Source organism: Pipistrellus kuhlii, unplaced genomic scaffold (genome assembly GCF_014108245.1).
Source record: "Pipistrellus kuhlii isolate mPipKuh1 unplaced genomic scaffold, mPipKuh1.p scaffold_m20_p_14, whole genome shotgun sequence".
In the NCBI taxonomy this organism is placed as follows: domain Eukaryota; kingdom Metazoa; phylum Chordata; class Mammalia; order Chiroptera; family Vespertilionidae; genus Pipistrellus; species Pipistrellus kuhlii.
Window position 1 is genome coordinate 9,068,339 of NW_023425449.1, and position 9,565 is coordinate 9,077,903.

Below are 9,565 nucleotides of genomic sequence, written 5' to 3' on the forward strand. Positions count from 1 at the left end.
GCATCTGCATTTCTCACAGGCTCTGGGGCTGCTGGTCCAGGCACCACAACTTAGAAGCTGAAATGGAGACAAATAATTAAAAACTATTTTTTTAAATGAATTCATTTTAAAAATAGCAACAACTAGCCTCATCCTAGTTAGAATAAAGAACCCATTTGAATGAAACCTACCTCAATGTTAAGGCCATTCCTTTCCTGTTCAAGAATAGGTAGACTTTGGATTTCAGGACACTGCTGGGCAGTAAATAGTTATTAAAGGAATAAATAAAATATAAACTACCATTCTTCTGGAGGCAGACACGTGCAGTGGCCCTGTGGTGCGTCCCCTTCCAGGATGGAGAAAATTCAGGATTGGTGCACATGCCTGTTGCCTAAACAAAACACTTGCCCCTGGGGCCGGAAAGAAACTCTGCCTCCTCTGCAGGACAGGGCTCCTGGGAGAACAGTGACCAACAGCTGAGTTCTGTACGTAAGGAAGGATGAGCTGCAGGCAGAGTTGGGTAATTATTAGGTAGACGACTGAGAGTGTCTGCCACAAAATAAATAAAAATAAAATAAGTAAATAAAATAAAACCCTCAGAGTGCCAACTATACCATTTCCCCCTTCCTGGGAAGCCCTTGGTTTGTTTGTCCAACCTACCATCCGTTATTTCAGCGGCGGGTGACTTTTAGAAATCAGAGACCTCCAGGAGATAAAGCATCAGGGGAAGTGAACCTTGGTTCAAAGGATGTATCACCGAGTCCCATTCAGGGGCATTCACCCATAAGACCTCTCTCTTCCTGTAGCAGCAGTGTTTCTAAGTACACAAAGGCCAGGCAGAGAAGTAGCCCCAGGGTGGCTACAATGGGGTGGTCCCGAGAAGACCTTCTCTGCTTCAGCAGCCTCTGGTCTGTAATGTTTGCTTCCTGCCTTCTCAGGGATACTAATCTCCATGGAATGTGCTTCCCGCCCCCCTCTTGGGTGATCATTGGTGGGGTCCCCCTGACTGTGGAGTCTTGTGTAAGTCTGGGAAGTGTCATTGAGAAGCTGGGTTTTCTGGCCACTTTTTCCCACACACATTTTATCGCTAGATAATTCCTCAGGCAACACTTAGGCTCCTTCATAGTGCTGATGTGCTTTCCCAGACTTGGTGCAGTCTTCAGTACAGACTCAGTACAAACGGGTATGCTGGCAGGAACTCAAGTATTAGGCATTTGTTTCCAAATTGCTATTAATGATTGCTACCATATCTCTCTTATAACCATCATTATTACACTTGAGCTCACTGGTTGTATGTTCAGAAACAAATGTACCACTCTGGTGAGTCATGGTGGTGATGGGCCATTGGGCATATGGGAAATTTCTGTACTTCCCATTCATTTTTGCCGTGAATTTAAAACTGCTTTAAAAAATAAAGCCTGTTTTTTAAAAGAATCAAGTATGATTGGGTGAAATAGGACAGTGTTGATTAAGGTCTCCAAAAAGTAATGACTCTGGGTCATCTTTGAACAAAGGCTGTAGAATTACCATTTCCCCAATGCAAAAATCACTTTGGCTGTGGCAATGTGCAAAAAAAAAGAAAAGGAAGGAAGGAAGGAAGGAAGGAAGGAAGGAAGGAAGGAAGGAAGGAAGGAAGGAAAGAAAGAAAGAAAGAAAGAAAGAAAGAAAGAAAGAAAGAAAGGAGAGAGAGAGAGAGAGAGAGAGAGAGAGAGAGAGAGAGAGAGAGAGAGAGAGACCCCCAAATGGAGTGGCATTTCTGTCAGTATGAAAGACATTTCATTTGTCATCACCCGGCCTCCGAAGGCCTCTGATTGGGAAACGCTTTCAGTTTATCACTTATTATCCTGCTGTGCCATCATTCCTCCATGTCGATAGCAGCGTTCTCAAGGATTCCATGCTGAAGGCTGAAGCCTCTGTAGGCATAAATCACATTCCCCAGCCAGATGGTGACTGTTGCATTCCCTGCTGACTTTCGACATCAGTGACTCCCAGTTGTACTTTCTCCCCACGGATCCTACCACACCCTTGGACTTTCGCTTCTCATTCTGCAGCATAAACAAGCTCAGATGCAGGCTTTACTCAGATGCAACTCTACTTGAGGTCATCAGAGGGTCAGAGATATACATTCTTATAACATTTCAACAAACATTTATTGCGTTCTTTTAAAAGTCAGCTCGATGTGGCTAGACAATAAGGAAATTTCTTTTTTCTCTTAGCATGAAGTTCAGAGAGAGGTAGTGACCCAACCACATCATCAAGGATTCAACGTTTTTCTATTTTTATGTTCTCCCATTCTTAAGAGTTTTGTCATTGTCCTCATGTCATCATCCCCCTAAGAGAGACAGCTGGTCCAGGTGTCCCTGCTGGATGCAACCATGTCTAGAAAAGAAGAGGACTCTCTTGTGGTATCTTCATGATAAAAGGAAGAAAATCGCCAAAACCTTTTGGCTCAGTGGATAGAGCATCGGCCTGCGGACTGAAAGGTCCCAGGTTTGATTCCGGTCAAGGGCATGTACCCTGGTTGCCGGCACATCCCCAGTAGGGTGTGTGCAGGAGGCAGCTGATCGATGTTTCTCTCTCACCGATGTTTCTAGCTCTCTATCCCTCTCCCTTCCTCTCTAAAAAAATCAATAAAATATATTTTAAAAAATAAAATAAAAGAAGAGAATCTTTCCCAACATACCCCCAACCCCCGCAATTTCGTATCTCATTGGCCAAAAGGGGGTCACATACTCAAACCTAAAATAATCCGTAACCAGGGGAAGGAGATGACCACAACAGATTTAAGCAAATCTGTAAGAAACGCCAAGCAGAATAGAATTGCTACTTTAACAAAGAGGGGTTCTGGAATGCAAAAGAATTGGAGGGTGAATGCTGGGTCGGTAACCACTTCTGATTGAGGACACAGTTATGTATAGCAGGAAGTTAAAAATAATAACCGTGCCGAAACCGGTTTGGCTCAGTGGATAGAGCATCGGCCTGCGGACTGAAAGGTCCCGGGTTTGATTCTGGTCAAGGGCATGTACCTGGGTTGCGGGCACATCCCCAGTAGGGGGTGTGCAAGAGGCAGCTGATTGATGTTTCTCTCTCATGGATGTTTCTAACTCTCTATCCCTCTCTCTTCCTCTCTGTAAAAAAAAAATCAATAAAATATATTAAAAAATAATAATAACCGTTTCTTTCTCCCAGAACTGTGGATGAACCCAGACCCTAGCCACACATTCTACAGAGACACTGATGTGTCCACAGGTGGAGGGGGCCCAGGTTCACACAGGGTTTTCCTGGGGGCTCCTCGGGGATTCCCATGAAGCCGGGGATGTGCAGATCTCCCACCCTTTATGACTTACGCCCAGACTGCTTTTGTTCTGCATTTCTTGGACTTGGCCTCAGAAGCAAGAATCCCAGTTATACCACAGGCTGCTGCAAAGACATTTTCCCCTTCTACCAGACAGAGCCCTGGACATCAGAAGGCGAAGGAGACAGGGAGGTTCCCCTTCTGTGGAGCCCCACGGGGTGCATCGTTAGCAAACTCTTGGCCTTGACGCTAGGAGTCAAGTCCAGCGTATCTAATGCGATTCCAGTTTTCTGTTGGAATTATAGTAATCCTAGACCTCAGCACATCCAGAGCTATGAGCTAAACATTGAATTCCCCAGTACATTTAACTCATGTGGTTATGAGTCATTTTTTAATATGTTCAACAGATATGCTGGCTTCCAAGCTGCATGTCCAAAGTGAGGGTTTTAATTGTTTTGCTTAGTGATTTGCTCATGTCTGCATACCAGCCGTCAGACTTGGCTGACCAGAGCCATCTTGAAATATTTAACTTAGAATTCGGTATAGGGCTAAAACGGCAAATATTCCTAAGATCTCTCTCCAGAGACACAGATCACTCATCAAAGTTAAGTTCCAAGCCGAGTTACAGTAGGAGGTAAAACCAACTATGTATTTTATACATTCGTGTTATATATAGAATGAATTGAAATTTTACATTCATTCACGTAGGACATTTTTATGCATGCAGGAACAAGTATAGTGTGTCTTTTGCAAAAGTGTAAAAAAACACACACAACCTTATCTGGTGGGTAATGATTTTTAAAATTCTAGGATAACATTGAAGATACCGAGATTCATAAAGCTGCTTATTTTCATATTGATGTAGGCTTTAAATCGTAATAAGCCTTCATTTACTTGAAATGTCAAATTTAGCAAGTAATAGAAGTTTGCAAAACACGCTGTTCTCTCTTACCACTTTGAGCAGCCCTCCTTCCCCCCCCCCCCCCCCCACACATACACACAAAAGTTTTGGAAGTGGTTGGGAAATAACATATGCTCATTGTGAAATTAAACAATATAGAAATTCATAAAGCAGAAAGTGCAAGAGTTCCCTGTTATTAAACCTGACTGCGTCTCACGCCTCTAAAATAATTATTGTCCATAGTTTTGTACATACGTTGTTAGTCATTAAAGATACACACATGGCAGTAGTTACACATACATTAAACAGGATTATTGTATGCGTACGTGATGTTGTGACTTATAAGAAATACACACTTGAAGCAAGAATCCCAATTGGTCTTTGTCCCCATTTCTGGCACAGAGCTAAAATTCTTCGCATTCCAAAGGTGAGGACAGCAGGAAAGGTGCCTTAGGTATTTCTAGGTCCTTCCCATGACCCAAAGGTAAATTGGGCGAGGTGGTTACGTCTGGCCCTCTTCCTGCCTCAGACCCCGGCTTAGCCACTTAGAACTTCTTCCCATCTAAAACGTGCCCTTTTGGGAATTCTGTTCCTCTAAAACCTGGAAACCTTCAAAATTTGGAACCAGTTTGGGTCTCAGGAATTCCACCCCCATCCCAGCTTCTTTCCTCTTTGCAACTTCTCTGGGTGCCTGGATGGGTGGGGAACCAGAACACAGTCGGGGACTCACATCCCTTGACCCCTTTGCTGTTAGTAGAATCCGATGGCTGATTTGCCCGTCTGTCTATCTTCTGTGGTGAGGTGGCTGTTAAGGTCTTTGTCTTGTTTTTTTCAATCAGGTTGACTGTTCTCTCAGGGTTGCCTTTTAAGAGTTCTCTGTGTATTTTGCTTACCAATCCTATAACAGATGTGCCTTTTAAAAATATTTTCTCCAAGACGGTGTCCTGTCTTCTCATCCTTTTCATGGTGCAGGAGTGTTTAACTTGAATGAAGTATAGATTATAGATTATTTCCTTCATGGTGCTCTATCTAAGAACACACCACCAAACTCAAAGACACCTAGTTTTCTCCCATGTTATCTCCTAGGAGTGTAACAGTTTTGTATTCTACAATCAGGTATATGATCAACTTTGAGTTAATTTTTGTGAAGGGTGTAATGTCTGTGTCTGGGTTCCTTTTTTTGCATGTGACTGTCCAGTTGTTCCAGCACCACTTGTTGAAGTCTGAGAGTTTATTCAATCTTTACTTTTACCCAATCAACTGTGATTAGTAACAGAGTTGAGAACAAAGCACAAGCTGTCTTTTTCCATTTATCAATAAATGTACCAAAAACCGCTGTGGCTTGCCTGAGTAATTCCTTGTTTCGTTTTACCTCCCCTAATTTTTGAGACTGTACGCTAATTTTTGTGTGTTTGAGGGTCTCTATGATCTGACACCTATGCCTAAAAGCAATTGAGAGGTTGACCTGGGAGTCAGGCAGATGAAGATAAAACTCGCACGTTTGTTGATGTTGAACCTGGGGCTGGAGAACGTGGCTTTATGGTGAGAGCCACACAGGCTTGCTTGTGCTCTCTTTCCCTGAATCCTCCCAAATTCAGACCTTAGATTCTAAGGCCCAGAACATCCAAGGGCAAACTTGGTGCACGATGGAGGCTTCATGTGGGATTTTCTTAGAAGTTCTAAGGGGGGAAAATAAAGAAGTTTTAAGTGGTGTCCCAAAAGAGAACGCGCGCTCTCTCGCGCGTTCACGCGCTCTTTCTCTCTCTCTCTCTCTCTCTCTCTCTCTCTCTCTCTCTCTCATTAAAGAAAACTCAGGATGCCAAGTACATTCTTCAGTTTGCCTTAGTACATAGGCCTTTATAACTAGAAAATGACGCTGCTTCCAAACAGGCTTTTATCTTATTCTTGGTCTCTTCAGGGTGTCCGGAGTAGCCGGGCCCTGCCCTGCCTCCTCAGTGCCCGAGCAGCCTCCTCCTTGTTCTGGGGGGCTTGTCCCCCCTTTCCTGGTCTTCGATTTCATCAAGAAAACGCCTGGACTTCTGTCTTTGGGACAGGCCTGGAAAGCCCTGCCGGGCGTCCGACAGAGAGGCAGTGACGGCTATCAGTGGGAAAGCAGCCCTCCTGGTTGTTTCTCTGCCTGCAGCCTGCCAACAGGTCAGCTCTGGGAACACAGCGGCCATTCTTCCTCCCTTGGAGTCCGTGTGAATGGAGGTGGCGGTTAGGACGCTGACAGGGCCAGAGCCAGGGTCTGCCAGTGGTCAGCTTTGTTTACAGGCTGCAGAGGCCACTGGGCTGGCCATTCGGAAACACTACCACCACCAGGGGCTCATACTTTGCTGGTGCATTTTCCCAGATAAGGTCTGGAGACTACATATTCAGATTTATATCTTTCTTGATAGTGAAATTAATTAGATGCCAGCCTAAGCCCTTAAGGAACTAAACCCACACAAACCAGACAGTTTTAAATTAGCCCTCTGGAAAATAAGAGGGAGAAGATATAAAATTAAGGTATTTTGAATTTAGGAAAATATTTTTCTTTTCAGATTTATTTGTTGATTTTAGAGAGGGGAAGGGAAAAAGAAACATTGATTTGTTGTTTCACCCATTTATGCATGCATTGGTTGCTTCTTGTATGTGCCCTCACTGGAGATCAAACCCAAAACTTGGCATATTAGGACGACAGTCTAACCAATTGAGCCACCCGGGCGGGGTAGGAAAATCCTTTTTAAAAATCTATATTGATTTGTGCTTCTCTTCTCAATATATTCCAAGTGTAATTATATATTTATAAACAGGTTGAGCAGAGTCTTTGCACTTTGGTAATGTTAAAACCAAATAAGTAGAAAATAAAGGTATAAAGGAAGAATATCATGCATTTGGAAATGATTTATTTGGAAAACTTTCTCTAAGATGTTTCTGTTGAAACTTAAGCAGGTTCATACTCTCTCTCATCCCCTCCTTTTGTGGTGGAAAATTCGAAAACCTCTCCTTAGAAGTTTTTCCTTCTGAAGCTGGAAAATAAAAGCCACAGATTTGTCTGCTGTAATTTGTCCATTTCAGCAATCATTTTCTCGTTTATTTTCCTTCCAGTTAGGATTTACTGCTCCAGTCCCTCCTTCTTCTCATTTTCTCAGCCTTCTTCCTACTCCCTTTTGTTTTTGCTCCTCAGTGATGCCCACAGCGCACCCGACGGCCACTGTGCACTGCTGTTAGCTCTGGGCCCCAACGACTTTGGGTAAGTTTGCATTAGCCTTTTCATAGTTTCTTCTCTTTGCTCCTTGTTGACACACTGCTATTCTGAGTTAATGGAATTTGATTCTTTTGCACATGATGGATCACAGCCGCTTCTGCTAAAACCTTCAGCATCTGTAATTTTAAGTCTTTCATCTATGCTCTGGGCAGGGAGGTATTCTCAATTATGCTCTCCATGCAGAAAAGGAACAGCAGGCCTTCTTGTGGTTATTAAAAATTATGTCTTTCATTTCCTGAGAGTAGCAGTGCCTGCCTTGGCAGTGTTAAAACTTTCCAGCAGTGGTAACTGGAAACACACACCAGGGGTCCATTTCTGAGGTGATGCGAGTTAAGTAAAACTGTGATTTTGATGATGGGTGGCACTTACAAGGCGTTTTGGTTTAGTTTTTTGAGGAAAGTCTAGGGAAGATTTCTTCAGTACCATGAAGAGCAGAGCAGTAATGGATGCCAATGGGTGTACTGAGTCCTTTTGAAAGATGGCATTTCATATAATTCTACTGAGGGTTTATGGCTGCCTTCCAAATTGAAATGGCGCTTTGTCACATCTTTACTGCTCTGAGTGTAGCTGCACAATGCTGATGCCAGCCTTGGTATTATAAATGTGAGTATGTGGCCCTGGCCAGTGTGGCTTAGTGGCTGAAGTGTCAGCTCGCACACCAAAGGGTCTCAGTTCGATTCCTGGTCAAGGACATGTACGTGGGTTGCAGATTCACACTCCTTCCCTCAGTAGGGTGTGTGCAGGAGGCCACGAGTTGATGTGTCTCTCATACTAATGTTTCTCTTTCTCTCTCTCTCTCTCTCTCTCTCTCTCTCTCTCTCTCTCTCTCTCTCTCTCTCTCCTTCTCCCTCCTTTCCACTCTGAAAAGCAAAGGGGGAAATATCCTCAGGTGAGGATTAACATAAACAAACAAACAAACAAACATATAAATGTAAACATATTATGTAATTTAGGTCAAATTTCTTGATTAGAAAATGCTGTAAAATCCATATAAAAATTAATGTCACCACCTCTGAAATAGCCGATTCTTTTTGCTTCAAAGATTCTGGTCCCATGCAAAAGAAAAACTGTCCTCTTCTTTTGAATTAAATGGTATTTTTGAAGTTTGCTATTAAAATTAAACACTTTTAAATCCAAGCTTACTGATTACAAATATTATGCCTATGGTTGAGGAATCATTTAGAATATAAGAGGGTATAGATGCAAATTTTTATTCTAAATAGACAAAAAATAAAATCAAGCAATGTATTAAATGATACATCATGATCAATTTGAGTTATTCAAAGAATTAAAGAATGGCATTAGATTAAAACATTTACTTTAGTAGATTAAAACGTTGCTGGCCAGTTGCTCATTAAGCCCATTTCTCTTCCTTTCCAGGCCCCCAGTAGGTGGCGGCTGGATTTGGGATCCCTGGGATATTTGCCGAGTGGCCTCAGACCCAGCACTGGCACTGGACTTGAATCTTTATCAATCAGGTGAACAAGACTTACCGCTACTTGGTGTCTCACTGAGAACCTACCTAACACCCCGTTGACCTCAATGGGTAGGTCTTTTAAATAAAAAGTCAACAAGGAAATGACACACTAGAGCAGAGGGATTTAAATGATATCTTCAAAGCATTTCACCCCAAAGCAGCAGAATATACATTCTTTTCAAGTTATTTTCTCTGCCTTAATGTTATGAAACTAAAAACCAATCGCAAGAAAGAAAAAAAAAAATGAAAAAACACAAACACCTGGAGGGTAAATAACATGTTACTAAACAATAAATTGGTTAACCATGAGATCAAGGACGAAATAAAAAGGAAGATACAAATAAATGAAGCATATCGTGTGTTCATGGACAGGAAGAATTAACATCATTAAAATGTTCATACTACCCAACGTAAGCTACAGATGCAACACAATTCCTATCAAGAGACCAATGGAATGTTTTGCAAAACTAGAAAAAAATATTCCAAAAGTTTATATGGAACCTCAAAAAGACCCTAAATAGCCACAGCAATCTTGAGAAAGAAGAACCAAGTTGGAGGAATCATGCTACCTGATATCAAACTATACTACAAAGCCATAGTAATCAAAACAGCTTGGTACTGGCATTAAAACAAATATATGAATCAATGGAACAGAATAGAGAG